This window comes from Mauremys mutica, chromosome 4 (genome assembly GCF_020497125.1).
Source record: "Mauremys mutica isolate MM-2020 ecotype Southern chromosome 4, ASM2049712v1, whole genome shotgun sequence".
NCBI lineage: Eukaryota > Metazoa > Chordata > Testudines > Geoemydidae > Mauremys > Mauremys mutica.
In genome coordinates, this window is record NC_059075.1 from 60,087,874 (window position 1) to 60,115,589 (window position 27,716).

At 46.0% G+C, this 27,716-nt stretch overlaps 1 long non-coding RNA gene across 1 annotated transcript in view; it reads left to right on the top strand.

The window, feature by feature from the left end:
• The first annotated feature begins 9,976 nt into the window (after positions 1-9,976).
• The window catches only part of LOC123368077, a 35,841-nt gene continuing 18,101 nt past the window's right edge, over positions 9,977-27,716 (top strand). The window contains exons 1-2 of the long non-coding RNA XR_006578681.1: positions 9,977-10,099; positions 12,200-12,299. This is a non-coding gene — a long non-coding RNA (uncharacterized LOC123368077). The remainder of the gene's footprint in view (positions 10,100-12,199; positions 12,300-27,716) is intronic.

The following is a 27,716-nucleotide window of genomic DNA, read 5'->3' on the forward strand; positions in this document are numbered from 1 at the left end:
ATTCACACAATGGGAATGTTAAAATCAATGGTTATAAACTAGTTTAGGAAGGATCAAATAGGCAAGAGGGGTGGGGGAGTAGCACTCTATGTCAAAAATGGCATTACCTGTTTCCAAGTCACTGATAACTCTGTGTCAGTGGACCAGGTCATAGGTGATCAAGGTTAGTGGTTGGAGCAGGAGTCAGGTCTAGTGGTCAGAGTCCAAGTGTCAGACCCCAGGTCAAAGCAGAGTCAGAACCGGGGATTGGCGCTGAAAGTCAGGAGTGGGTCACGTGAAGTCAGGGAAGGCAGGAGAAGGGCCGATTCCAAGGCTGGAAGGGACGGGCCTGGAACAAGGCTGGGCACATAGCAAGGTATTGGCTGGAGAAGCAAAGCAAGAGCAGGGCTTGGAGTGAGGCAAGCACAGGCAGGCAAAGAATCCACAGGCATGTGCATTGGCCGCCTGCAAGTTGCTACTGTGGGGCTTAAGGAATAGCCCGCTAGCTGCCTCAACCAATCAGGCAGGGCAGTCCATCAGGCAGCCTAGCTGACTTCTTAAGCTGTCAGGAGACTGAGCAGGTGCAGCTGTAGGGTCTTACTCCTGAGACTCAGAAGAAAATTATCTTAAATGCTTATGGATCAATGTCCTAGCAAGACAGTGTACTAGTTGGTGTCTGCTACAGACCACCAAATCACACTAGTGAACAGGATGACCACTTCCTTATGTACCTATCTACAGTGTGTGTGTAGGGGGGGACTTTAATTTGAATGACATATGCTGCCAGTACTAAAACATCCTTGGAATTTCTAAACATTATAGATGACAATTTCCTAACTCAAAAAGTGTTGCAGCCAAACATGGGAGAATTCTATATCAGACCTTGTCCTAACAGATAATTATTAGCAGTAGTGCACGGAGGATGATACTCTCCAGTACGCAGTACTGGCAAGAGATTTTTAGGGGCTACGGGGTACCAGAAAGACTTGGCTCTGCTCCTTAAGGCAGCAGAACACGGCTAGGGAGGGCATTCATTCTTTACGTAGCTTTAACAGCACAATGCATATGCTAACAAACTTTAACAAAGGCTTTTTGTTAATGTCTTCTTTTTGTGTCCTTGGGTTCATTGATTAATTTTATTCTCAACATCTCAATTTTGTGCTGAATGCTCATATCTTCCCTCCTTTTACCCTTTCTTTTTGGTATTAAAAGGTATTGTGCTATTAAATTGGTCAGGAGTCCTCAGGAGGGGAGCGGGGAGGGGAGGATGGACTGAAGGTGTTTAAACAGTGTTTTTTATTCTATTTCTCCCCCTTGGTCTGAATTATCCGTGACATTTATACTGCACCACATCAAGTCCAAATCATTAGAGGAATGCCTCTGCTTGCACTGACCAGAGGATATTTGGATTCTGATGTCAGCCCAGTTCTGCAGCCTGACAGGTATCAGGTGTTGTCCCCAGTGTACTTAGAATTCTTCTTTGCAGCCAAACTAGTCTAACAGACTCCTGAAACTCTTACTATTTACGTGTCTATGGACCACTTTTGTGGTAAGAGTTTCAGGAGTCTGTTCTGTTCCTATAAAGGAAGTTGAATCTCCCATTGAAATGCAGTGTTTGGGTATAATACCATAATGCGGTTTAGGATACAGTTCTACTTAAAATTTGCCTTTTAATAAGTCATACATATGCTGAAATGGCTCCTCACCCAACTCCCATATTCCATGTAAACAGACTGAAACACTACATATCTGGGGGAAAGTGAGTAGTTAAGCATGTTGGTGTTTGTATATACAAATACCCATTTCATCACTGTACTGGAAAATATAGCTGAACTTAATTTTCTATGAAATTTGAAGAAAGTTTAACAGCCCCAATTGTTTTCTGTGTTAATCAGCGTGAACCTGAAAAAATTACATGCTTTCTAAGCAGGGGCAGGTCTAGCTTTTTTGCCGCCCAAAGCACAGCAGTCAGGCAGCCTTCAGTGGCTTGCCTGTGGGAGGTCCCTGGTCCCATAGATTCGGCGGCTTGCCTGCGGGAGGTCCTCCAGTCCCACGGCTTCGACGTACCCGCTGCCGAATTGCCGGCGAATCCACGGGACCGGGGACCTCCCACAGACAAGCCGCCGAAGGCTGCCTGACTACTGCCCTAGCAGGGACCGGCAGGGCGCCCCCTGTGGCTTGCCGCCCCAGGCACGCGGTTGGAGCGCTGGTGCCTGGAGCCGCTGCTGCTTCTAAGAGAAAAGAATCAGTCCTCACTTACTGAAAAAAAAATTCCTTCCAACTAGTGTTCGGAAAAGTGCTACAAGACACATACATAACCTCATGAGCAGAGCACAGAGAGGAGACCCTCCCACATTATGACCAGCAAAATAATAATAATTATTATTATTAATAATAAAATCTCGAAGAGGCAGAGGTTCACAGATTTGCAAACCTAAAAACCCATGTTATGCTTTAAACCACCTCAGCACATACCAGGTTTATGAACATTAAAAAGTTAACTGCAAAGGAACACTGAAACCCATTAACCTGAATGTGTGCAAGCCAGTATGCCCTCACTGACTAAAGGTGCAATCACATCTGAACAGCTAAAAATTAACCTTGCCCTTTTAAGCTAAATGGAGTCATGTCACTGGCTCCATCTCTGTTACATAACAGATAACAAAACTCCAGTGGGGGCATGGTGCTGTCGCATAAGGTCTCAGGTACATGGTGTGATTTTTCAGAATCTCTTTTGGGAATAGTCATGTAAGTGAAATAGCTGGTACTTACGATTATGCTATTTCTATGCATGTATATTCATCTTGGTATCTGAAGTTATGAATATTAGCTGTGTTTACTACATGTTTGCTCCTGTGGTAAGGGCCACAAGGAATTTAGTCAGCACAGGAACAAGTCCCTGGAAAATGCCTGTCTACACTTAATGGACTTTTTGTGAATGTTCTGGCTAGAATATGGGTGGAGATGATGGACATGTAACTTGCCCATGTGACTCCAAACACCATCTTTCACAGTAAGAACAGATTTCCCTTTACTTGGCACTTGGCAGAAGCTAAAGGGCCCTGGCCTGGAAACATCAATTTTGCCTCTTTCCTGCTCCAGCCTCTGGACTATGAACATATGCAGGGCCGGCTCCAGAGCCCAGCGGGGCAAGCACCCGCCTGGGGCGGCCCTTTCCCGGGGGGGCGGCAGGCTGGGCCGGCGGACCTGCCGCAGTCATGCCTGCGGGAGGTCCACCGGAGCCCCGGGAGCAGCGGACCTGCCGCAGGCATGACTGCAGAGGGGACGCTCGGCCGGCGGCTCCAGTGGACCTCCCGCAGGCATGACTGCGGACGGTTCGCTGGTCCCGCGGCTCGGCTGGACCTCCCGCAGGCATGACTGCGGCAGCTCAACCGCAGCCGCGGGACCAGCGAACCGCCCGCAGCTGCGGGAGGTCCAGCCGAGCCGCGCGACCAGCGGACCCTCCGCAGTCATGCCCGCAGGAGGTCCGCTGCTCCCGCGGCTCGGGGGCGCCTCCCGGGCATGATTGCTTGGGGCGGCCAAATTTGTAGAGCCGCCCCTGAACATATGGGAGCATTCTAACCAAGGGACTGAGGACTTTTAAGTAATCTGGAGTCTTCATATTTCCTTGATCCTTTGCAGATGGACTTAGGAGTTGGATATGGTACAGAGACTGTTCTAGCCTCACTGATTGCTGATTTCTCCCTTGCAATGGACAAAGATCAGATGCCTGCTGACTTTCTCACATGAGTCAGCAGCCTTTGATACCTGTGGTATAAGCATCATAGCCCTTGCTTGAGTGGTTTTGTTCTTTCCTCTCCAAATGTCGAAGCCTGTTCCCATTGAACTCAATAGGAACAGGATTTGGCCTCAAGAGATCAGAGAATGTGATTTTGATCAATTGCTTATCTGTCCAGAGACAGCTCTCATGCACGTTCTGCCAGGCTGGTTTTGATTGACCGTCCTGTATGTCATGCTGAGGAAAATAATAAAGCAATTTGGGCTGTAGTTCTATCAAGATGCACATGGCACACACAGTTCTATGCCTCTTTTCCATCAAACCCAGACGGCGCAGCATCTTTGCTTTCCTAGTCATAGGCGTGCGCAGCACATTTCATTAGGGTGTGCACCCAGGGAATTTTCTTTCTTTCTTTCTTTATTTTAAAGGCAAACATCATAAAGGTTGGGGTGCGGGAGGGAGTGCAGGGTGTGGGAGGGGGTGCAGTGTGCAGGAAGGGGCTCAGGGCAAGGGATTGGGTCAGAGGAGGGGTGCAGGGTGTGTGAAGGGGCACAGGAAAGGGGTTTGGGGTGCAGGAGGAGTGTGGGGTGCGGCAGGGGGCTCAGCGCAGGGGGTTGGGGTGCAGGAGGGGTGCTGGGTGCAGCACGGGGCTCAGGGCAGGGAGTTGGGGGCGGGGTGTAGGAGGGGGCTCAGGGCAGGGGGTTGGAGTGCAAGGTGCAGGCAGGGGGCTTAGGGCAGAGGGTTGGGGTACAGGAGCGGGGTGTGACAGGAGCTCAGGGCAGGGGGTTGGGGTGCAGGAGGGGTGCAGGGTGCATCAGGGGACTCAGGGCAGGGGGTTGGGGTGTGAGGTGCAGGCAGGAGGCTTAGGGCAGGGAGTTGGGGGGTGGGGTGCAGGCAGGAGGCTTAGGGCAGGGAGTTGGGTGCGAGGTGCAAGCAGAAGGATCAGGTCAGGGGATTGGAGTGCAGGAGGGGTTCAGGGTGCAGGCGGAGGGCTCAGGGCAGGGGGTTGGGGTGCAGGAAGGGTGCTCAGGACAGGGAATTGGGGTGCAGGAGAGGTGCAGCGGGGGCTCAGGACAGGGAGTTGGGGTGCAGGAGGGGTACGGGGTGCAGGCAGGGGGCTCAGGGCAGGGGGTTGGGGGGTGGGGTGCAGGAGGGGTTTGGGCTCCAGCCCAGCGCCGCTTACCTGCAGTGGCGCGCTCCCTGCCTGCCTGCCTGCCTTCCCTGGCCCCACACCGTGCCTCTCCCTCACCACGTCCCTGCGCAGCCCCGTGGGGGGGCCCACAGGGCTCCACAGGGCTCCCTTGCCATGCCTCCAGGTACCTCCCCTGAAGCTTCCACTGGCCACAGTTCCCCGTTCCTGGCCAATGGGAGCTGCGGGCGGTGGTGCCTGGAGTAACGCACAGAGCCTTCTGCCCCCCTGGGGTCCCAGGGACGTAGTGCCGTGCCGGCCGCTTCTGAGAGTGGCGCAGGGCCCGAGGCACCACCGGGGGGCAAATCCCGCAGGCCGGATCCAAAGCCCTGAAGGGCCGGATCCGGCCTGTGGTCATTAGGGTGTGCCTGGGCACACCCGGCACACTCCGTGCACATGCCTACGTTCCTAGTGCCTGGCGGAGAGCAATACTTAGATAAAGGCAAGCTGGCAGAAGCTTAGTCTGGACATAAGGGAGGCACTGATAGCGTGTTAAGGGAAAGTGGGGTGATTGTCCTTCCTATCCTTTCATTTAAGAAGTTTTCAATTTGGGGTGCTGCTGGATCCTCAATGACACCTGGAAGTACAGGTGGCACCAGGGGCCCAAAGCATCATTTTACAACTGCATTTGTTTAACCGATGCAGCTGTAAAATTTTAGACAGGTAAGTGGGGTGTCAGAGGGGACGGGGAGTCCCCAGGCTGGGGGCGGGGTGGGGAGGATTCACATGGAGGGTCATATGGGGAGGTCATGTGCTCTTCCTTGTGTCCCTCCCATGAGTGCAGTACTGGCAAGAAATGATTTCTACTTGCACCACTGATTATTAGTTCTGTGAGCAGTTCCTCTTTAATGGTAGCTTAGGTTCCAGTGATCATGACTTGTATAATGTGCATACAGAATTAAGTCCACACCAGCAATATATATAGATGTGGTGATCTAACAGGGCCAGTTTCACAAAGCTGAAAACAAGTTATGAGCCAAATCAGCTGGGAGGACAAATTTAATTTAAAAAAAGGGGAGAATCATTGGGAATCATTTAAGAACACCTTCCTAGATGCCCCAAAAGCCAAAATCTTTCTCTGCGTTGGTTAAGTCTGTGCAGGTTGAAAAAACAACCTAGTTTAGAGGGGAAGTGAGGGCAGCTGTAAAATAATAAGTAAAAAAATGGAAGAAAGGGGAAGTTGATAGTAATGAATATAAATCAGAAGTTAGGAATTGTAAAAAATTGATAAGGGAAGCCAAGGGACACAAGGAGAAATATAAGGCCAGAAGAGTTAAGGACAATAAGAAGGAGTTGTTTTGAATATATCAGGAACAAAAAGAATTCTGACAATGGTACTAGTCCATTACTAGATGGGAATGGTAGAATTATCAACAATAATGCAGAAAAGGCACAGGTTTTCAATCAATATTTTTTATTTGTATGGGGGTTGGAGTTGATGCAGTCTCATCATTAGGTGGTGATAACATTCTTTCCATCCCACTAGTATCCCTGGAGGATATTAAACAGAAGCTATTAAAGTTAAATATCAGAGGGGTAGCCATGTTAGTCTGAACCCACAAAAACAACAAGGAATCTGGTGGCACCTTAAAGACTAACAGACTATGATGGGTTGGACCCCTTGGGAAGTCACCTGATGTGCTGAGATACCACTGAGTCTACCTGTTCTGTCAGCATAGGCTCCCTTTAAGCAATCTTGCTGAGCCAGACTCTTAAAACCTCCTCTAACACACACACAGGCAGGGCCACACCCAGCTGCAGATAAGCTCTGGGAAGACTCAGTTAAGGGACTTGCTCCAGCACTCAGATGTCCACCTCCCTTGGAGTACAGACCAACAGATATATTATATTCACCTCTTCCCTCAATGTGGAAGAAGGTATACACAATTTCTTGGCCCCCCTGCCCCCAGTTAGAAATCACATAAACTGGGTTGTATTATATACCAGAAATAAATGTATTAACTATAACAGGTGTATTTTAAGTAGTTAAGGAGGTAGCAGACAGAACAAGGCAGATTACTAAGAAAATAAAACAGAGCATGCAATCTAAGCTTAATACACTAAAGAAACTGGTTACATGTGAATTCTCAACCTAAATGTGGTTCTAATAATCTTCACAAGCCAGATGCCCTTCCAGCCTGGGCCCAGTTTTTTTCCCCTGTTCATCTTAGTTGTTTCCAGCAGTCCTCTTGGGTGGCGTTGCAGGGGAGAACTGACGACCCGGATTACCTCACTCCCCACCCGTAAATAGGATTTGCATAAGGCAGGAGTTCTTTGTTTCCTAGTTTGACCCCCTTCCCTTACAGTGGAAAGTTACAAGAAGTCCCAGATAATGTTTTAGTATCAGGTGACAAGACCACCTGACTCTGCAGGGCCCCGGTAGCCATTCTTCACAGGCTGACCCACATGTTCACAGGAAGACTAAGCTCTTTTACAGTCCATTGTCCTTGTTGATGGCCCATCCGCCCTGTCTGGCTTTTCCATTGTTGTACCTGAAGTGTTGGCAGTGGGCGTCACCCAGAGTAGCATAGTTGAGATATGATTACATAGTCAATGTTCCTAATTTCAGATACAGAAATGGTACAGGCATATAAGTAGGATAATCACATTCAGTAAATCATAACCTTTCCAGTGATATTTCATGAGCCATCTAGCATAAAGTATATCTCAGTTATGTCATATTCATATCATAAGCATATTTTCACAAAAGATATGGAATGACACATCACAACTACATCATACAATAACCTCTCCCTGACTTGAGTAGATTGCTGGACACTTTGGTGGGGAATTTCACTCACAGCCTGAAAAGCACTTATCTTCCTTAGGGATGAAAAAAGCTATTTTATAAATGTAACATTATTTTATTGTGTGAGAGAAGAGAAACTCTTCAGACATCACAGAGGGAGCATAGCCCTTGCACCCTTTAGAGTTCTTTGTCATGAAGTAGGGCTGATGTGCTGTAGGTACTCAGGTAAAATTATTAGACGGACTTTGGAATGTGAGACTCCTCATCCACAGAGAAGATAGTGGCTGGTGGTATCAGTAAGACTAAGATTTTGTCATGGTTATTTTTAATAAAAGTCACAGACCGTCCTGGACAACAAAAAAATTTATGGACGCTGTGACCTGTCTGTGACTTTTGCTGCTGCAGCTCCAAGGTTTCTCCTGCCACCATGGTGGCTGGGAGCTGTGGGGTTCCCTCCCCCCGTGAGGCTGTCACCCGTTGCTGTAACTCTGCAGGGGGACCCAGAAGAGCTGTTGCCCATCACTGGAACCCTGGTGGGGCCCCACTGGCTGCCAGCTCCAGTCCAGCGGCTCCAGGAGCTGAAGCAGAAAATGAATGTCACGGATTCCGTGACCTCCATGACATAAACATAGCCTTAGATATCAGTATTGTGAGATGCTTAAGAAAAGTGTTGTATCTACACAGCAAACTCCACGATTACACATTTTGATGCATATGAGCCATCATTCAACTGCAGAAAAGAGCTGTCATGGGTTACCTGTAATTTCTAGCAGAAAAGAGGATTCCCACTATAACCCAGTGAACATGCTGTTTCTTTCATTTCAAATCTTGCACAATGGTGTCCTAGCCATCTACAAATTGTCATTGACCTCATGGCCTTACTATATTACAGAGGACTATGTTTAACATTTAACTGCTTGGGATGTAGCAGGCTCATTGACAACACAGAACATCAATCAAGAAGCTATTTTAGATGTTAACCAACTTATTAGTTGTTGGGGGCAAGATCTTAACCGTGAGAGAGCAACATATAAAATGTGAAAGTCCAGCTCTTCAGAGAACCAAATTTAATTTGAAGCCTTCAGTTGTTCTGAATTATCTGAGATAAATCAAGACTGAATCCAATTGCTAGTGACAGGTTCAGGTAATTTAGAGACAGACAGTATGTTCCACCATACTGTGGTTCTGCCTCTGGGAATGTGATATTGCAGACCAGATATTGAAAAGGACTGGCTAGCTTAGGGGATCATTAATGTGGTTAATGAGCCTTTTACCAGTTCAAATCCCTGGTGGATTTGACAGAAAATTGATTACTACCTGATGTCTGATTGGTGACCCCCATGACTTGCACAAACAGTGCACTAGGACCTGTTGAATTTAGCTTCCCAGCAGCAACACCGGCAGGGTCCTTAGCTACTAACAATGCCTTATGACATGATACTTATCCCTGCTGTTTAATGCAGAGCTAGCTAGAAAATTTTTCTTTCTCTCACTGCCCTGTGGTTGGAGTCATGTGGTTTCCTGACTCCCCCTCCATCCCCCTGAATGATATGTGCAAAGTGAAGCCTCTGTCAAGGACCCAAAAGATGGAAGAAAACTAGTCAGGCTCCCTTTGAAGGTGGTAAAGGTAAGTAGGGGTCTTGAAGGGAAGGAGGAGATTTGAGCAGTGCAGTAGATTTTCATGCTGTGCAAACTTCCTGCACCCAGGTTTGTATAACGAACTGAGCAATGAGTCCAGGCTGAGTTCCAGTGTCATTATGAACAATTCCCTCAACTCCACTTTGCAGCCTAGGTCTAACTGCTTTTAGTCATCTTAGCTAACTGAACTAATGGCATTGTAACCCTTGAAGGGCGCTCTCTGCCTGGTCTCCAATTCCCTCAATATGAGGGGAGTCACTCACACAGTGGTGACGCAGAAGAGGGAGCTAGTACTTTTAAAACATCAGTAAGTTTTCAAAGATATTTCTTTTGTCTGCTGCTTTTGGCTACAGGCTGCCAGCTTTGACAGAGCACTAGTCATTGATGACTGGCACTTGTGAGCCTCTGGAATATGAAGCAATTAGCATTGATCAGACATATCAAAAGCAGGCTTTTCCCTGGCCAAACCTCAGGGGTGGGAACAGAGACAGAGCATTTAACTTAGTATGTATAGGTGTGCACACATGCTGCACAACAGGGAAACTGAGACATACCAGGGTACAATTCAGACTGGGGGGGGCTTGACCCCTGCCCTGCAACCATGGGTGCCTTATGATGCTTTGCTGAAGTAGCTCTCACCTGGGCTGCTCACAAACAGCCTTCTAGCGTGCAAGCCACACCCTGAGTGTCTGTGTGCAACCGCAGCCTGTCAGCTACACCCTGGCTCCCACCAGCCTTGGTTACATTGCAGGTTGACCCCAACGCACATCCAGTCCCAGATGCAACCAGATGGAGTTACTATAAGGTGGGTACAATACTGGTTGGAAAACCATTCCCAGAGAGTGATCATCAGTGGTTCATAGTCATGTTGGAAGGACATAAGGAGTGGGGTCCCGCAGGGATCAGTTCTGGATCTGGTTCTGTTCAAAATCTTTATCAATGATTTAGATAATGGCATAGAGAATACACTTATAAAGTTTGTGGACGATACCAAGCTGGGAGGGGTTGCAAGTGCTTTGGAGGATAGAATTAAAGTTCAAAATGATCTGGACAAACTGGAGAAATGGTCTGAACTAAAAAAGAATGAAATTCAGTAAGGACAAATGCAAAGTACTCCATTTAGGAAGGAACAATCAGTTGCACACATACAAAATGGGAAATGACTGCCTAGGAAGGAGTACTGCGGAAAGGGATCTGGGGGTCATAGTGGACCACAAGCTAAATATGAGTCAACACTGTAATGCTGTGGCAAAAAAAAGCAAACATCATTCTAGGATGTATTAGCAGGAGTATTTGTAAGCAAGACACAAGAAGTAATTCTTCCACTGTACTCCACTCTCATTAGGTCTTAGCTGGAGTATTGTGTCCAGTCTGGGCACCACATTTCAAGAAGGATGTGGACAAATTGAAGAGAGTCCAGAGAAGAGCAACAAAAATGATTAAAGGTCTAGAAAACATGATCTATGAGGGAAGATTTTAAAAATTGGGTTTGTTTATTCTGGAAAAAAGAAGACTGAGAGGGGACATAACAGTTTTCAAGTATGTAAAAGGTTGTTACAAGGAGGAAGAAGAAATTTTTTTTCTTAACCTCTGAGGATAGGACAAGGGGCAATGGACTTAAATTGCAGCAAGGGAGGTTTAGGTTGGACATTAAGAAAAACTTCCTAACTGTCAGGGTGGTTAAGCACTGGAATAAATTGCCTAGGGAGGTTGTAGAATCTCCATCATAGGAGATTTTTTAAGAGCAGGTTGGACAAACATCTTTCAGGAATGGTCTAGATTATTAGTCCTGCCACGAGTGCAGGGGACTGGACTAGATGACCTCTTGAGGTCCCTTCCAGTTCTATGCTTCTATGATTTCTTTGTTTAGGACAGACCTGTCTTTTTTAGGATTGTGGAACATGTGTTATAACATCATACAGGGAAATCTTATAATTTCACAATGTTGCCACACATACTTTATCAGGATGATACTGACCAGCAAATTATGAGTTTTCAAATGATACCTTGTTCAAAGATTATTACAATAGTGTGCAGGGGGCAAATACAGGGGCATATTTCATCAGACATCCACTGAATCTAACTGGCTGTTTTCAGAGCAAACAATAGCAACTGGGTGAAAGAGAAAGGTCATCCTTCCTGATAACGAATGTCTGAAGAAGCTGCTCCTAATTGTTCTAAATGAGACTCATCCCCAGGAGGAGGTGATATCAAAGCAGTCATCAATGAGCTCCATATGGAAATCCAATATATAAACAACTGCGCTGATGAGTTAGAATCATTTGAAGTGCTCTCTAAAGGGACATTGTAAGAAATACATCATGGGGTTCCATGTTTGTGTCCCAATGATTCCTGATCAGATTTGTTTGCTCTTCAAGTAAAATGATGACTTCTCTAATGGATAGCCTTGTAAACTGGCACTGGACTCTCAAAGTCAAGCTGGGTACTTCCTAGCTTCTGCATTATTATCGGCAATAGAGATTCTGTAAGCCAAATTCTTCCTTCCTTTACACCTGTGTGATCCAATTGTCCTCCCTAGCTGTCCTCAGACACACCTGTGCATGCCTGTTGTTCTAATTGAAGCTGCATCAGTGTAATTGAAGCTATAACTTAAAGAGAATGGGATTGTCCATATGGCCCTGAAGATGGAATTTAGCAGCAGAATTATTAACTACCTGAATCAGAGAAGAATCCAGCTGACTCTGCCATAGCTGTTGGGTTCATGAAAGTCTAAGACACACAAATCTGTGAAGGAAGAAGCCATTTTTACAAAATTGCTTTTCATAGTACAATCAGTGTTCAACGCAATGGGAGGGTGGGGTGTTGATAATCTGGTTAGGGTTCCTAGGCACTACTTTAATACAAATAATAGGGAAATGGTGATTTAGTATTTTCTCCCTTACAGTGAACTGCGCTGTTAACACTCAGTGGGAGTTGCCTTCCCAAAAGGAATTAATGTACAGCAGGATGTAGTAATGCTTTTCCCCCTCGTGTGCACAGTTGAGGTAAGATTGTCAAAGGTTTCATAAGCTAAGCTCTGGTGGTTTGTTTTAAACTACCTATGGTTAAACTACTTTGGGGTTAATTAAACAACTACCATAACTGAACTTACCTTAGCACAGCTTTGAACATCTCCTGTTTTCCTATGCATCCAAATGAGAGCTGCATTCCCTTTGCTCTGCTCTGGATCACCACTCTGGCCAGATGGCAGCCTATTGTTGGAACGTTCTTGTTTGTTACATGTGAGAGACTCCTAGTGATGTGATGGAATGATTAAAAAATCTTGTTGAATTATAGGTTTTCCTTAAGTATGTCAACAGTTTCCTCAGTTCCTTTCCTAAGCCCCATGTAGCAAACCACTTACGCATTTTCATAACATGAAGCGTGTGATTCATCTCAGTGACTCTAATAGGACTGTTCAGGTGCTAAAATTTAGGTGCACATATGCGTTGCTGAATAAAGCCACGAGTGGGCAAGTATAAGGAACAGTCCCTATTCTACCCAGCTGTACTTGCTGCTGCTTCCATTTCTGGTTTCTTCTCCAGGGTTGTATGCTGCAGTAACTTTGGAAGTGTAGGAGCTCTAGTCTAGATCCTCCTGTGGAAACCACGGAAGGGTAGATCTGGAGGACTGGATGCTAGAAGTTGCTTAGGTTCCCAACTGAACCTACTGCAAAACTGTTATATCCTTGGGGCAGCCGGTGTAGGAAGCAATCACTTGAGGCCAGAGAGCAGACAGCTAACCAAAACCTCCATTTTATTTACAGAGACAGAGAGCTCACCCAGCCGGTTGAAACCGGCTGAGCTAACCCATAATAATCTAACTCAGTTGCCATAGCAACAAAAACCATGACAACCAAATACACAACAAAAACCTTGGCAGGTACTGGACTGCCAATGCAGCCAACTCAATGAAACAGGCAGTAAGGTCCTGGCCTTCACAACATTCTCTGGCAAAGAGTTCCACAGGCTGACAGTGTGTTGTGTGAAGAAATACTTCTTTTTTTGTTTTAAACCTGCTGTCTATTAATTTATTTTGGTGACCCCTAGTTCTTGTGTTATGAGAAGGAGTAAATAACACTTCCTTATTTACTTTCTCCACATTAGTCATGATTTTATAGACCTCAATTATATCCCCTCTTAGTCATCTCTTTTCCAAGCTGAAAAGTCCCAGTCTTATTAATCTGTCCTCATGGCAGCCATTCCATACCCCTAATAATTTTGTTGCCCTTTTCTGAACCTTTCCAATTCCAATATATCTTTTTTTTGAGATGGGACGACCACATCTGCACACAGTATTTGAGATGCGAGCTTACCATGGATTTATATAGAGGCAATATTTTCTGTCTTATTATTTATCCCTTTCATGATTCCCAACATTCTGTTCATTTTTTTTGACTGCCGCTGCACATTGAGTGGATGTTTTCAGAGAACTATCCACAGTGACTCAAGATCTCTTCCTTGAGTGGTAACAGCTAATTTAGACCCCATCATTTTGTATGTATAGTTGAGATTGTTTTCCAGTGTGCATTACTTTGCATTTATCAACATTGAATTTCATCTGCCATTTTGTTGCCCAGTTGCCCAATTTAGTGAGATCCTCTTGTAGCTCTTTGCAGTCTGCCTGGGACTTAACTATCTTGAGTAGTTTTGTATCATCTGCAAATTTTGCCACCTCACTGTTTACCGCTTTTTTTCCAGATCACTTATGAATATGGGCCCCATACAGACCCCGGAGGGACACCACTATTTACCTCTCTCCGTTCTGAAAACTGACCATTTATTCCTAACCCTTTGTTTCCTATCTTTTAACCAGTTACAGATCCATGAGAGCACCTTCCCTCTTATCCTGTGACAGCTTACTTTGCTTAAGAGCCTTTGGTGAGGGACCTTGTCAAAGGCTTTCTGAAAATCTAAGCACACTATATCCACTGGATCCCCCTTGTCCACATGCTTGTTGACCCCCTCAAAGAATTCTATTAGATTAGTGAGGCATGAGTAGGGTGAAGCTGGTGTCTTGCACCTCTCTGTACTGTGCTGTCTGCTCTGCTACACTCTACTCCTGCCCCCAAGGTGTGAACTATTGCATTAAACTGTAGCATACTCTCACAAGGGAACTGGTGGATGAGTCATTGCTTGAGTCATTTAAAAATGCCCTGGAGAATATATATAAAGGACAATCCTGCATGAGTGAGAACGGACTGTATTATCCTCCTATGTCTTTCTCCTGTCAAATGTCTATGATTCTAATGTGCTTTAACAGTGAGATGGGCAATTTTTACCATCTTAAAAGTTTCTAATGTGAAGGATAAAGTGGCAGAGATGAGAAAATTAGTCCTACTAATAAAAGCAGAAGTGGTGTGATGATGATACCACATAGTTTTAAATAGAATAAAAGAGAAGTAAGTAATCATGGACAAATAACTATAAGGGCTTCTGGTGAGATCCCAATCTTGATGAGTGGCGAGACAAAGAAACTGCCTTGAAATATGTATCCTTGCTTTATTTTTTGTAATTTATAGTATACAAGTGTCTCCTTACCCATAATCTCTTTCAGCTTCTCAGTTCCTCTACCCTGAACTTGAACTCGTATTGCTCTGCCACTCTGATCTCCTCTCCTCTTTCTTTTAAGAGGTTTCACAGAATCATAGGCGCTAGAGACAGAAAATAGTCATCCTGGCCCTGATCATATTGAAATCGATGGGAATTAGGTCCCTACATGCCTTTGCGGATCTGGGTCTTTTTCCACCCCTTTGGCCAGTGCAGACTGGCTCCTCTCCTCGGGGTAGGTTACGTATTTTCTGGGCTTTTTCCTGTGTAGGTTTTAAAAGTCCCAAATGATGGGATGTTCCAAGCTGCTGGAATGGAGACTGAGCTGTGAGTTGCCTACCTCTACACTACAGCTGATGCAAAGAATCAGGGCAGGTCTGCGGGGCCCCAAGCAGCTATCTGTTTAAAATGCAGCTCTGCTCCAAAGAGCCACTGTGTTTATATTGCGATACAGAGTCCTGTGTCACCTTATAGACTAACAGACGTATTGGAGCATAAGCTTTCATGGGTGAATAGTCTCACTTCATATTCACCAGTGAAAGTACTCTGTTGCTTTTTACAGATCCAGACTAACAGGGCTACCCCTCTGATACTTGTGTTTATACTGTGATTTTTGTTTTGTTTTGTTTTTTGTTTGTTTGTTTTTAAAGACACATTCTCACTTAACAGATCTGATCCCTGTATGTATTCCGGGTCACAGCTGCTTCCTTTAGAGAATAAAATTAAGCTTTTAGTCTTTTTTTTTTTTTTTAAACTGTTAGCGCTGCAGAACCAGTACAGCTAAGGGAGAAGGAGCTGCTGGATTCTATTAGATCTCGTGTTTAATCAATAGTTCTGCAAGCCAGATTCCACCTGCAGAGTCTTTATTTTTGGCGGTGCACAAACCAGAACATCTTGGCTTTCAGATTCCAAGCTGAATTGCAGGGCTGCCAAATTTTGGAGGTAAAATGAGCAGATTTGAATGGCAAGTTATTAAAAGTTGAAACTCCACAGTACATTCTAAAAAGGGGCTTTGCAAAAATTGTAACTGTATTGTGTTTGGTTCTGGTTGTTACCATGTAAACAAGTCCTGTTGCTAATGTCACGCGGAGAAATGGTTTTGCGACATTCGGTTATTCATGATGCTGCATTTGTCTTGGCTGCAGAGTCTAATGGGAAATAAAAATACTTTTGATGGCATTAATGTTGATTAGATCTAGGCAACTGTAGCAAAACAGCACTCACCACTGTTCATATTCCAAATAGCAGTTCGGTTTGTTTATGATTATGAGGTCACTTTTAAACAAGCATTTGGGCAAATGAATTCTTGTTCATGATTATGTTTGGGAAATGGTTGTGTCTGGCTACTGGTTTTTCATATAGGCCTATCCCTACTCCCATTGGGCGTCCGTGCTGAAACGCTCATTTGATCTCGGTGGTACAAAATCAAGCCCAATTTGTGCCACGAGTGGCCACCCTTGTTTGAAAGCTTGGCTTCCCTGAAGGGAACAGAGATAATGTCTTGTGAGCGAAATGACCAATCATGCACCAGGATAGCAAATAATTAAATGCTTACTGAAATGAATAGCTCCCAAAGAACCCAGAGTGATCTACCCCCTATTATCCACTCCCAGCTTCTGGCAAAGAGAGGTTAGGGACACTCAGAGCATGGTGTTCTATCCCTGCCCATCCTGGCTAATAGCCATTGATGGACCTATGATATCCTCCATTAACTTATCTAGTTCTTTTTGAACCTGTTATAGTTTTGGCCTTCACAACATCCCCTGGCAGAGTTCCACAGGTTGACTGTGCATTTTGTGAAGAAATACTTCCTTTTGTTTGTTCTAAACCTGCTGCCTATTCATTTCATTTGGTGACCCCTGCCCAGGGGTGGCTCCAGGCCCCAGCAAACCAAGCGCATGCTTGGGGCGGCATGCCACGGGGGGGTGCTCTGCCGGTCGCTGGGAGGGCAGCAGGCAGGCTGCCTTTGGCGGCATGCCTGCGGAGGGTCCGCTGGTCCCGCAGCTCTGGTGGACCTCCGGCTTTGGTGGAGCCGCGGGACCAGCGGACCCTCTGCAGGCACGCCTGCGGGAGGTCCACCGGAGCCGTGGGACTGGCAACCGGCAGAGCACCCCCCGTGGCATGCCGCTGTGCTTGGGGTGACAAAATGTCTAGAGCCGCCCCTGGCTCTTGTGTTATGAGGAGGAGTAAATAACACTTACTTTCTCCACACCAGTCAAGATTTTATAGACCTCTATCATATCCGCCCTTAATTATCTCTTTTCCAAGCTGAACAGTCAGTCTTTTTAATCTCTACTCATACGGAAGCTGTTCCATATGCCTAATCCTGTTTTTTGCCCTTCTCTGTACCTTTTCCAATTCAAGTATATCCAGGGCCGGTGCCAAACAGCTGATTGGCGTTGCAAGTGGAGCAGCAACTGCGTGCTTGGGGAGGAACCATGTTTAAAAAAAAAATTGGGGGTATCGCTTTTTAATTTTAGTTAATTTTTTTTTTAAAGTCAACATTGAAAGAATGTTTCAAAAGTATGAAATGAAACATTTCAAACAGCCAAAACTTAAACAACCAGACAAAATTGGATTTTCTGTTTGCAAATGTTTGAGATTTTTGACTTCCCATCCTCAGGCGGGATGGGAAAAGTTGCCAAACTCTCAGATTCTCACAGGACAGGTGAATTATTTCCCACCCGGCTCTAGTCTGGAGGGCCAGTCTGAATAAGCGCCAATGCTTGATTTCTAAACCATAATGGGGCTTGAGTCTCATTCAAACTAAAGCCACTTACACTAACTTAAAGGCCCCTTTACATTGCCAAATTGGTGTAAGAAGCTATGGCTTTCTTCTCCAGATTAGACCTAAGGCCATCAATGCTGGCTGCTGTGGGTGGATAGAGAGATGGGGAGAGGATACAGTCTCATATTGCCAACCCCAAATGTTAAAAAATCAGTCAGGCTCACCAAAAATCATGAGATTGGCTTTAAAATCATAAGGGGTATGAGAGGCCCCACCACCACCTTTGCAGACTTCCTTGAGAAAGAGCTGACCTGGTTTAGGCTCTTACCTGCAGGAGAGGGTTCATTGCTGTGAATGGAGGGAGGTGCCTTCCTCCAGCCCAGACTTAAGTGTCTAACTCCCTGGGCAGGCTGGGGCTCAGGTTTCGGCATTTCCCTATTGGCTCACTTGGGCAGCTCCCCTCTCAGCGTGCTGGCTTTGGTGACTCCTATTCTTAGGTGCCTACTTGTCCCCATGCATTGTATAGGGAGCCTGAGCATCAGCGCCAGATTAATCTTTTGTGGGCACTTGTGCTCCACCCCGAGGCCCCGCCCCTGCTTGGCCTCTTTCTCTCCCTCCCACCCCCTGAGGCCCCGCCAAGCACTCGCATGATGGGGAGGGGGCAGAGAGGAGCAAGCTGCAGGTGAGGCCATATGGGGAAGAGGCCGAGCAGCGGCAGGGCCACAGTCCAGGCACCGGGGCCCCTTCTGAGTGTGGGCATGGCACCATTGTAAACCTGGTACCGTCGAGCACCTAATTCTGGGGATCCCACAAGGCAGCCGGGCACCTACATGTTATGCACTGCAATGTGGAGCCTAAATCTTCTTGCTGAGCCCTGACCGTTTTAATGACGGCATTTTCTGGAGCGAGTGTTCAGGTGCTGTGCAGCTGCTCTTCTTCAGGTGCCAGACAGTATCTGTCTGTACCAGTGAACCCAGCTGATCTCTCAAGGCTGTGACACAAAGAGCTAATAACTGTCTGTCTTCTAATGAATTTAAAGCAAACACTCTTTCCCACCCCACCCCCACCCCATTGGCTCTGAATTGACTAATATGAGGCTGTTTGACTCTGAAAAATAACAATATAAGAGAAGAGTGTTGAGTCCCAGCAGGGTGGCTTTGCCAGCTGCTCCTTCTGATACACAAACATCAGAACTGGTCTCAGCGAAATTTCCTGTCCCACAGGGACTGCTGGCAGGAAGCAATCTGGCAGACATCATGTTTAGTGGGGACTAATGTCTTGGAGCTGTTGAACCACTTAATTGCCAATAAGTGGAAACCACATGTAAATAATTATGGAGACCCAAAAACTGTCGTTTTTCTATGAAAAGAAAGAACTGGCAGGCTGGCAACTCCCTGCGGCAGGTCTATAAAACAGGCCGCCTTGTTAATACATGAGCAATGTCTTAATGGGGAATGACAATAAAAACCCTTAGATCAGTTCTAGATCCTGAAGGAGCTCTGGATGAGGCCCAATCCTGCTGCCACTTGAAATTTTGTCATTGGCTTCAGCGAGAGCTGGGTCAGATTTTTTACTGGTATGTTCTCTTCTCCGCGTCCATCTTCACACCATGTGAGCCTAGAATTTCCTTCCATTTAAATGGACAAGACTTTCCAGTTAAGATTGCTTGTGGTTTGAAAATTTGGGACCTTGCTAGCCCAAGTGGGCTAGTTACTTTGAACAGTTCTTCCCTTCACTGGTTAGCAGAGTACCTTTTGAAGCATCCTTCCAGGAAGGATCCAAGACTTTAAAAATATTTTGTTTCCTCTTCCTATTGTGGTGACAATCGTTGGCTTTCTCTTTTGGTGTGAGAGAGAGAATATTTAGGGAGGGGCTGTTGGTTTGTTAGAATGGTGTGATGCCACAACAGGTTGTTGTTTTTGGTTTTTGGTGTGAGATTTTCTAGATTCATTTTGCTGCATCTTTGCACTCCACACATGTTCTCTAGCAATAGTAATTTGAAGTGAAAACAAGTGAAGTTGCAACATATTTTTTGTTTTTGCAGTGAAAACTTTTTCACTTTAAAATGGGTCCTATTTTCACTAAAAAAAAAAAGTGCATTCCATTTCAATGCAGAAAATTTCACAGAAAATGGGTCCAATTTTGAATTCACAATGAAAGGAGAAAATGCTCCAAGTTTGAAATTTGTTGAGTATTTTGCACCCCTCTGGCATTCTATTGTTCCTGCTCTTAAACTTATTTGGATCAGTTTTGGAAGGCTTTTCTTCCATGAAACAGCAGTAAATTATTCATTGTCTCTTACAGCCAGTTTTCAGTGGGCCAATTAACTGTATCCATAACGTTTTGTGAGAGTTAGAGCAGGCCCTTCGTGGCCTCTCCCCACCCCACTGGTCATCTCTCATTCGCTGCCTGTTGCGATGTTGAATCCTGCCTCCAATCCACCCAGGATGCCATCCTGAGTGACCCACTTGTTAAATCTGCAGACAAGCACCTTTGTGCTTTCTCCCATGCTGCCCCTTGTACTTGGGAGATGCTTCCTGTGAACATCTTCAGAATAAACTCATTATCCTCTTTCAAAATCCTCCTTCAAACTCTGCTTTGCCATGATGCCTACAAAAAAACAGTGATTTAGGCTGAGGCCACTGCCAATCATACTGTCTCATTGTTTCCTTGTGCTCCCCCATCTCTCTGTCTGTAGGCATCTGTCTCTTGTCCTATACTTAGTGAACTTGCTCTGGAAGAGAGAGCTTTATGTTTGAATGTAATCCCCCATCAGGCCTTTACTACTTAGGCCTGGTCTACACTACGGGGTTAGGTTGAATTTAGCCGAGTTAGGTCGATTTTTAAAATGAATGCATCCACACAACCAACTCCATTCCATCAACCTAAAGGGCTCTGAAAATTGACTTCTGTATTCCTGCCTGGCGAGGGGAGTAGCACTAAAATTGACTTTGCTGGGTCAAATTTGGGGTAGTGTGGATGCAAATCACTGGTATTGGCCTCTGGGAGCTATCCCAGAGTGCTCCATTGTGACTGCTCTGGACAGCATTTTGAACTCCAATGTACTAGCCAGGTACTGGCTGAATTCACAAACAGCAGCAGGAACTGCCCCTGCAGAGTTAGGTTTGCCTGGCTCTCTGCACTGCATTCCAGAGGAAAAGGCACCGTTGTTTTGATAGAACATTCTGCATTATTTTCTGACCCTCTATAATATGTCCCCTAGCATCTGATTTGCCTTTTTAACTTCTGCTCAGGCCAAGCAGACAATCAGATAATCCACAGTGACTCTCAAGGTGTTTTCCTCAGACATTCATGCAGCCCATCAACACATATGAGAAGTTTAGACCTTATCCAAGATAAATTTAATCAGCCATCACGTTGCCCAACAAGCCCCACCTTCCAATGTACATGAGACCATCTGAAGCATCCCCCAAGTTTCTATTGGTTCTACTAACTGAAACAACCTTCCTTCCTTCCAAACGTTAGAGAAGGGCCCACGTTGAAAAATTTGAGTACAGACGTCAGGCACCCCAGTGCTTAGGGATGTTCAGATCTGATGTTTTTGGTCATCTGAAAACAACAGACATAAGGGGTCAGCTCAGCTGTGAAATTCCAGTTGTGCTTTGGGATCTTAACTTCCACTGAGTTACGGGGAATTTGTATTTGGGGTTGGGTTTGGGCCCATCTCTCAGAAATTAATTACACTTTCAGTTTTTGAGTTTGGGGATTATGGGGAAGATAATTAAAGAGGCAGTGGCAAACTGTCTGACATTTTCTTATCCCTCTGCAAAGTCCACCTGGTTTAGTTCCCAAAACAACTCCTAAGATGTTCGGGGTTTTTTTCCTTCTAAAAGAGCAAAAATTAATAGAAGCTGAATGCAGTCACTAGCAGCCTTAAGATAACACCCATTGTGAGTGCATGGCAGTGAAATGGAGAAAAAGATCATCAGGGAATGAAGTGGGGATATGTTTCATTTTTCAGGCTTCTATGGGGGCTCCTAAACCAGGTTGGGGAAAAGAGGAGACATACCCTGATTTTCTCTGAGCAGCATTAACAATGGCTTAGATTGCTGCCTGCATTGTGATAAGTGTGTGAGGGGTTTTAATGAGTCACTATTATTTGAGTCATCTGTATTTCTGGCATTGTACAAGTATAGGACCAGCTCCTGCAAACACAACTGGGCATACTGCTGATTGACCCCAAAGACTTCAATGGGGCTAATCACAGTAGTTAGCGCTATGCCTGGTAGTAAGTGTTTGTAGGACCAGGCCCACAAAGGAGGTGTCTGCAGCTGGCATATAAAAAGTGGGTGTCTGGCTACATTTTCAACCGCAAAACTCCTGTTCGCTTCAATATGGACCAGGGAGTTGGTCCTTAATGTATATTTTCTTACATGGTAAATATTTATTTGCTGCTACTCTGAGGTGTAAAAAATGAATAGTACAATTTTTCTTTGACCCTTCTTCATGTAATTCTTTAACTTTGTGCGGCTTTGGCTTTCAGTTCAATATTCAGGGCCATGTTCCAGCCCATTAGCTTTCCAGCCTCTTTGTGCAGCTCTAAGAGGGCAGCTAAAGAACCGCCCGGGGATGCCAGCTCTACACCACAGCTGTCGGCCCCCACTCCCACCCCAGCACAGGGGGCAGGTCAGGGGAGGACAGGAATACAACTAGAGTGCATTCTGCTGAGGAAATCCCTATTGGGCATAATGTCCCTTTGGAGACTGTTACAAGCCCGTTAAATTAGAGCAGTCCTGAGGATGCATCTGTTTAATTTAAGGTGTGATTTTAAACTTACCTTAAAGTGTGTGTCAAGTATCAGAGGGGTAGCCGTGTTAGTCTGGTTCTGTAAAAGCAGCAAAGAATCCTGTGGCACCTTATAGACTAACAGATGTTTTGCAGCGTGAGCTTTCGTGGGTGAATACCCACTTCTTCGGATGCATCCGAAAAAGTGGGTATTCACCCACGAAAGCTCATGCTGCAAAACATCTGTTAGTCTATAAGGTGCCACAGGATTCTTTGCTGCTCTTAAAGTGTGTGGACACCCTTCTTTTCATTTAAACCAAATTTATTTCAGTTGAGCATAAATCAATTTAGAAATCAACTTAAGCTAATCAAACAAACAAAGTAATTCTTAAACCAAAGTTTGTGTCGGCACAGTGGTTTGCATCTGTTTAAAAGAAACCTATTTAGTTAAACCAGTGTGACTTCTGCATGGAAACAAGGCCAGAGCACCACTGGGGGGCCAATGTGGAACTTGAATAGCCTAAAGTTACCCACACTGAGCGGAGCTCTGTTGCAACTGAGTCAGTTCTCTCTTGAGGGCTTTACCCTCTTCTCTCAAATCTCTCTCATCTCTTTTTGTTCTTGTCTCTGGACGTGTCTCCTGCTTTCTCCACTGGCAATTCTTTCTAATGATTGTGGAGGTGCGAAAATTACTTTTGATTCAGCAATGGGCAAAAGATAATAAGGTGCTATGATTGAGCAGAGCTGCTGAGGTTCATTAATGTGCCTGTTGCTTGTTATCTCACTCATTTTGGTGCTGCTTTCTGAAGGCAGCTCCTATGATTACTGTACCCTTTGCTTTCAGAGGAGCAAACAGTCAAATAAACAGTTACTCTGACTAGTCCTCCTGAAACACCTTAAACAAACCCCACATTCTTTTTGAGCACTAATGTGATGCTTACTAAAACCTGCTGTTCCTCATGAAAGCAGGGGGTATGGGATGGGGGCGATGAAGCTCCTTTGCAGAAAGTAACAAAAATACACCTTGCCAGAAATCAGTTTGAATAGTTTGATGTAATTAGTGAATTTCATTTCTCAAGCCCCTTTGGGGCCCCAGGTGGCTTTACATTGTGGGGGAGATGAGAGGTTTTGCTCTTCCTTAAGTGGACTAATGTACATATAATTGCATTTAATGATCCCCTATGTACTACAGGGATGCATGTCTTAGAGAGAAATGTTATAACAGTACTGCTGATCAAGCCAGCCTGGCAGGATTGCTCTAACTACCTGTGACCCAGGGACCTCTTCTTAGAGCCGACTGGCAGAGGGCACAGGGTTTTACAGGGTCATATACATGCATAATTGTTCACCAAAGGGTGCCAGGTGAGATCTCTATTGAGAGCCAATAGCCTACTGGTCATCATAATCCTTGCAAAATGTATGTATGGAGAATATTTTAAATATTTATGTGTCAATACTGAAAATTATGTTCTTAAGGTCTTAAAATTAAGGAGATGACATACCTTGGACATGTTTCTTTCAGGCAGGAGGTAACAGACATTTAACTCCGTATCTGGTCATGCGTGTGTTATGTATTGTATGCCTCACAATGTAGGTCTATTTAATACTGAGCAACAGGCAGAAGAAAAGATTGCAAAATCTACAAGAGACAAAATTCACAGGCTAAAACAAGCAACAGGGAATGTCCAGTTTATAACTAAGGACACGGGATTGTTAGGGTATATGTGAGGGTACAAAGAAACACAGGATTCTTCGCCACGGAAGCAAGGTAATAATGTTTGCCTTATGAAAGGGGAGGTCACAGCCAACCTGGCTGTGAAGACCTGCAAGGAGTTTGCATGAGCATTGTTCTACAAGACATGGGAGAATCTTGTTTAATTAAGTCTAAGCTCTAGAATGCATGTTATGATTTTATTGTATATGGAACCGTTTGTTTCCAATGCTACTTCTTGCTAGTACTTGAATCTCTATGCTTTACAGGGAAAGCAAGTCTAAGTTTACTTAAACGAATCTAAGTGCCATGTGTTAAGCTGAGCAGTGATCAGAGGTGGAGCTGGTAAGCTGGAGTGTACTGTGTCTGTGGAAGCAGCAAATCATCTGTGAATACTGGGAGTGTCCAGTGGAAAAGGGTCTGGATGCTCCAGAGGAACACTCAGAGGTCGGAGTGTGCCTTCCCCTAACCTGTAGAGAGACTGCGAGACCAGTATAGGCCTAGAGGGGAGTGTTTGTGTTGCCAGTGGCTGGTGAGGAGCTGACCCCCAGCAGCCACAGACAAGGCTTCCTCATGCTAAGGGCAGGTGTTAGTGAAGTGCCTCACAGCTCTGGGTACCCTCAGGAAGCATCACACCACCATACTGGGGACCCAAGCTCAGTTCCTGGCTCTTGGTCAATCATTCAGCAAGGCCAGAGGTGCAGTAGAGACCCTGTAGTCAGGGGCGGCTCTAGGAATTTTGCCGCCCCAAGCACGGCGGCACGCCGCAGGGGGTGCGCTGGCGGTCGCTGGTCCCGCGGCTCCGGTGGACCTCCTGCAGACGTGCCTGCGGAGGGTCCGCTGGTCCCGCGGCTCCAGTGAAGCATCCGCAGGCATGCCTGTGGGAGGTCCACCAGAGCCGCGGGACCAGCGGACCCTCCACAGGCATGCCTGCGGGAGGTCCACCGGAGCTGCCTGCTGCCCTCCCGGCGGCATGCTGCCCCAAGCACGCGCTTGGCGCGCTGGGGTCTGGAGCCGGCCCTGCCTGTAGTCATCCTCAGGGAGGAAGGAGTGCCTGCTGTCAATCAACCGCAGTGCTTTTGGGGGCTGATCCAAAGTCCACTGAAGTCAAAAGGAGGCTTTCCATTGATTTATATCTTAGGTACTACAGTGATGGATTGTAGTTTAAAATTCTGAGTATTTTCCACCTGAATCAATAGCAAGAGCAAAGTCCCTAGTGGACTTCATGGAGTCTCTGGCATTTCTCCCTTCATGGTGACAGAACTCTGCTTGGGGCAGATTTTTTGTTTTGTGGGGAAGGTGGGAATAAAAGGGGTGTTAGAATTGTCACATATAGTAGAAAGGCTTTCTCAAAAAGAAAGATTTTGCAAAGATTTTCTAAAGCTGGTGAGACTCTGGATTTACTTGATCACCTGTGGAAAATTTGTTCCATAGCCAGATCCCCTTGACGGAGAATGCTTTGTCCTGGGCTTAGTGATGGGCATCGTCCCAAGGTCGCACACCTTTCACGGGGATTCATAGATCAGAACTTGATGTTTTGATGGACCTGGGCGTGATCCATTAATTGCTTTGAAAATTAGGACCAGTGCCTTGATGGGCATTGGAACCAGTGGAGGTACCTCAGCACAGACTAGAATGTGGAGAAGGCAGGCAGCTGTACTGGGCTATAGATCAGGCCCTAGGTCATTAAGGAGAAGCACTGACAGGGAATCCTAGCCAGTCCTCCTCAGCTGGAAACATGGATGCCACAACATGGTGTTTGTTTGAATGTGTGATGGTACAATTGTTTAAATAAATACACCCCATCTGCCCCTTACCTCCCTGGAATTGGACCCCAGAGCCCCTCTATCTTTGGGTGTTTTTTGTGGTGGGGGGAGGGGGAGGAGTGACAGCCAACACCCTGCTTCACCCATCCTCCTGGTACACCTCTACCCCGATATAACACGACCCGATATAACACGAATTCTGATATAATGTGGTAAAGCAGCGCTCCAGGGGGGCAGGGCTGCGCGCTCTGGTGGATCAAAGCAAGTTCAATATAACGCGGTTTCACCTATAACGCGGTAAGAATTTTTGGCTCCCGAGCACAGCGTTATATCGGGAAAGAGGTGTAGCTCCTCTTTTGGGGAGGAGGCCCAAGGTTCTTCCATCCTCTTTCTTGTACTGACAGTGGCAAGGCCCAAAATCTGCTGAAGCCTCCACGCTAGACCCAGTGCCTCTGAATTAGAACTCTGCATGCCCTGGGATCACACACTCCTGAGCACGAGATATGGGTTAAGCAGGTGTCTGTGCACAGCAGAGTTGCTGCTAGAGCTACCACAACACAAATAAACACAAGGATGGGGCTTGAATGACACATGGAGGCTGTAGGACCAAGTTGCAAGGATGTCAGGAGGGAAATGGGGGGGGTGGGCGTGTGACCAACCTTCCTACTTCCCTTCCCCTGAGGAGAGGGATGAAGATGGGGTCGAGGGGCGTCAGGTTGGGGTGTAGAGAGGAAGTATGGCCCAGTGGATCACACACAGGCCTGGGATTCAAGAAACCTGGGTTCTGTCCTGGCTCTGCCACTGACCTGTTGGGTGGCCTTGGGCAAGTCCTTTCACTTTCTGTGCCTCAGTTTCCACTCTCATTTGTCCGGCTTGTCTACTTCAATTGTAAGCTTGTCAGAGCAGGGACTGTTTCTTATTATGGGTACTGCTACACAGCCCATGGCAGTGAATCTCCCAGACTTGGGTTTGCAAGGCACGCTCTAGTGCACTAAAACTAGCTGTGTAGACAGCGCTTTGAAGTTGTGGCTTTTGCTGGAGCTCTGGCTCTGAAACTGAGGGAAGCGGGTGAGCTTCCAACTGCTGTGCTCTACAGATAGCTGAGAAGACTAGTGTGAGCCCCAGCAACCCTGAGTCTATCGGCTTGGGCTGGGAGGCCTGCTGACACATACTGTGTTCATGCACCTATAGTGCCTACAGAGGCTAGCATAATACAAATCGGTGATAATATCAGAGTCTATTTATCCTAGGTTCAGGGACAGGCAAAGAGTCAGGCTGTTTCTTATGTCTGCTGAGCAGACTGGCCCATTTGCAGTGTCAGTCAGAAGGGCGGTGCAGGAGATTCTGAGTGCTGCACTGGCAATAACCCCCTGCTTTAGTTGCAAGAGCACATCAGGTCCAATGTGAGCTCAACTGTACAGAGGTCGTGGTGTTATTCTCCTGCTGCTTCTGGAGTAAAGCTTTTCCATTAGTATTCATGGTAGAATCTGGGTTTGAAACTTCCAAGCCATTGCTCTTTGTCTTTGAAGTTACTGTAGTGCTGATGCTGGAGACGATGATTATTAACTGTAATCAGTGCACAGATACCACAACTCTCCGATTCCAGCTTTCAAAGGCCCACATCAGTCCAGCATCTTGGTTTCCCTCTCCCCCCATTTGTTCCTATAGCAACAGAGTTACTGATGCCAGCTTCTACCTTAATAATAATAATAATAATGCAGCCTATATTCATTTCCTGAGATTACTGCTAGTCATCCTGCATATAGTGATGCCTCTTGCATTTGGCCAACATAATTATGCTAATCAGTATTCAGTAACATGGGCAGAAAAAAACCAAACCACTGACTGGCCATTTCTAACTGCCTGTGTGAGTAGGCACTTCTGTTCCCAGCGTCCACTTGGGCCAGCGACTCCTTCCTCAG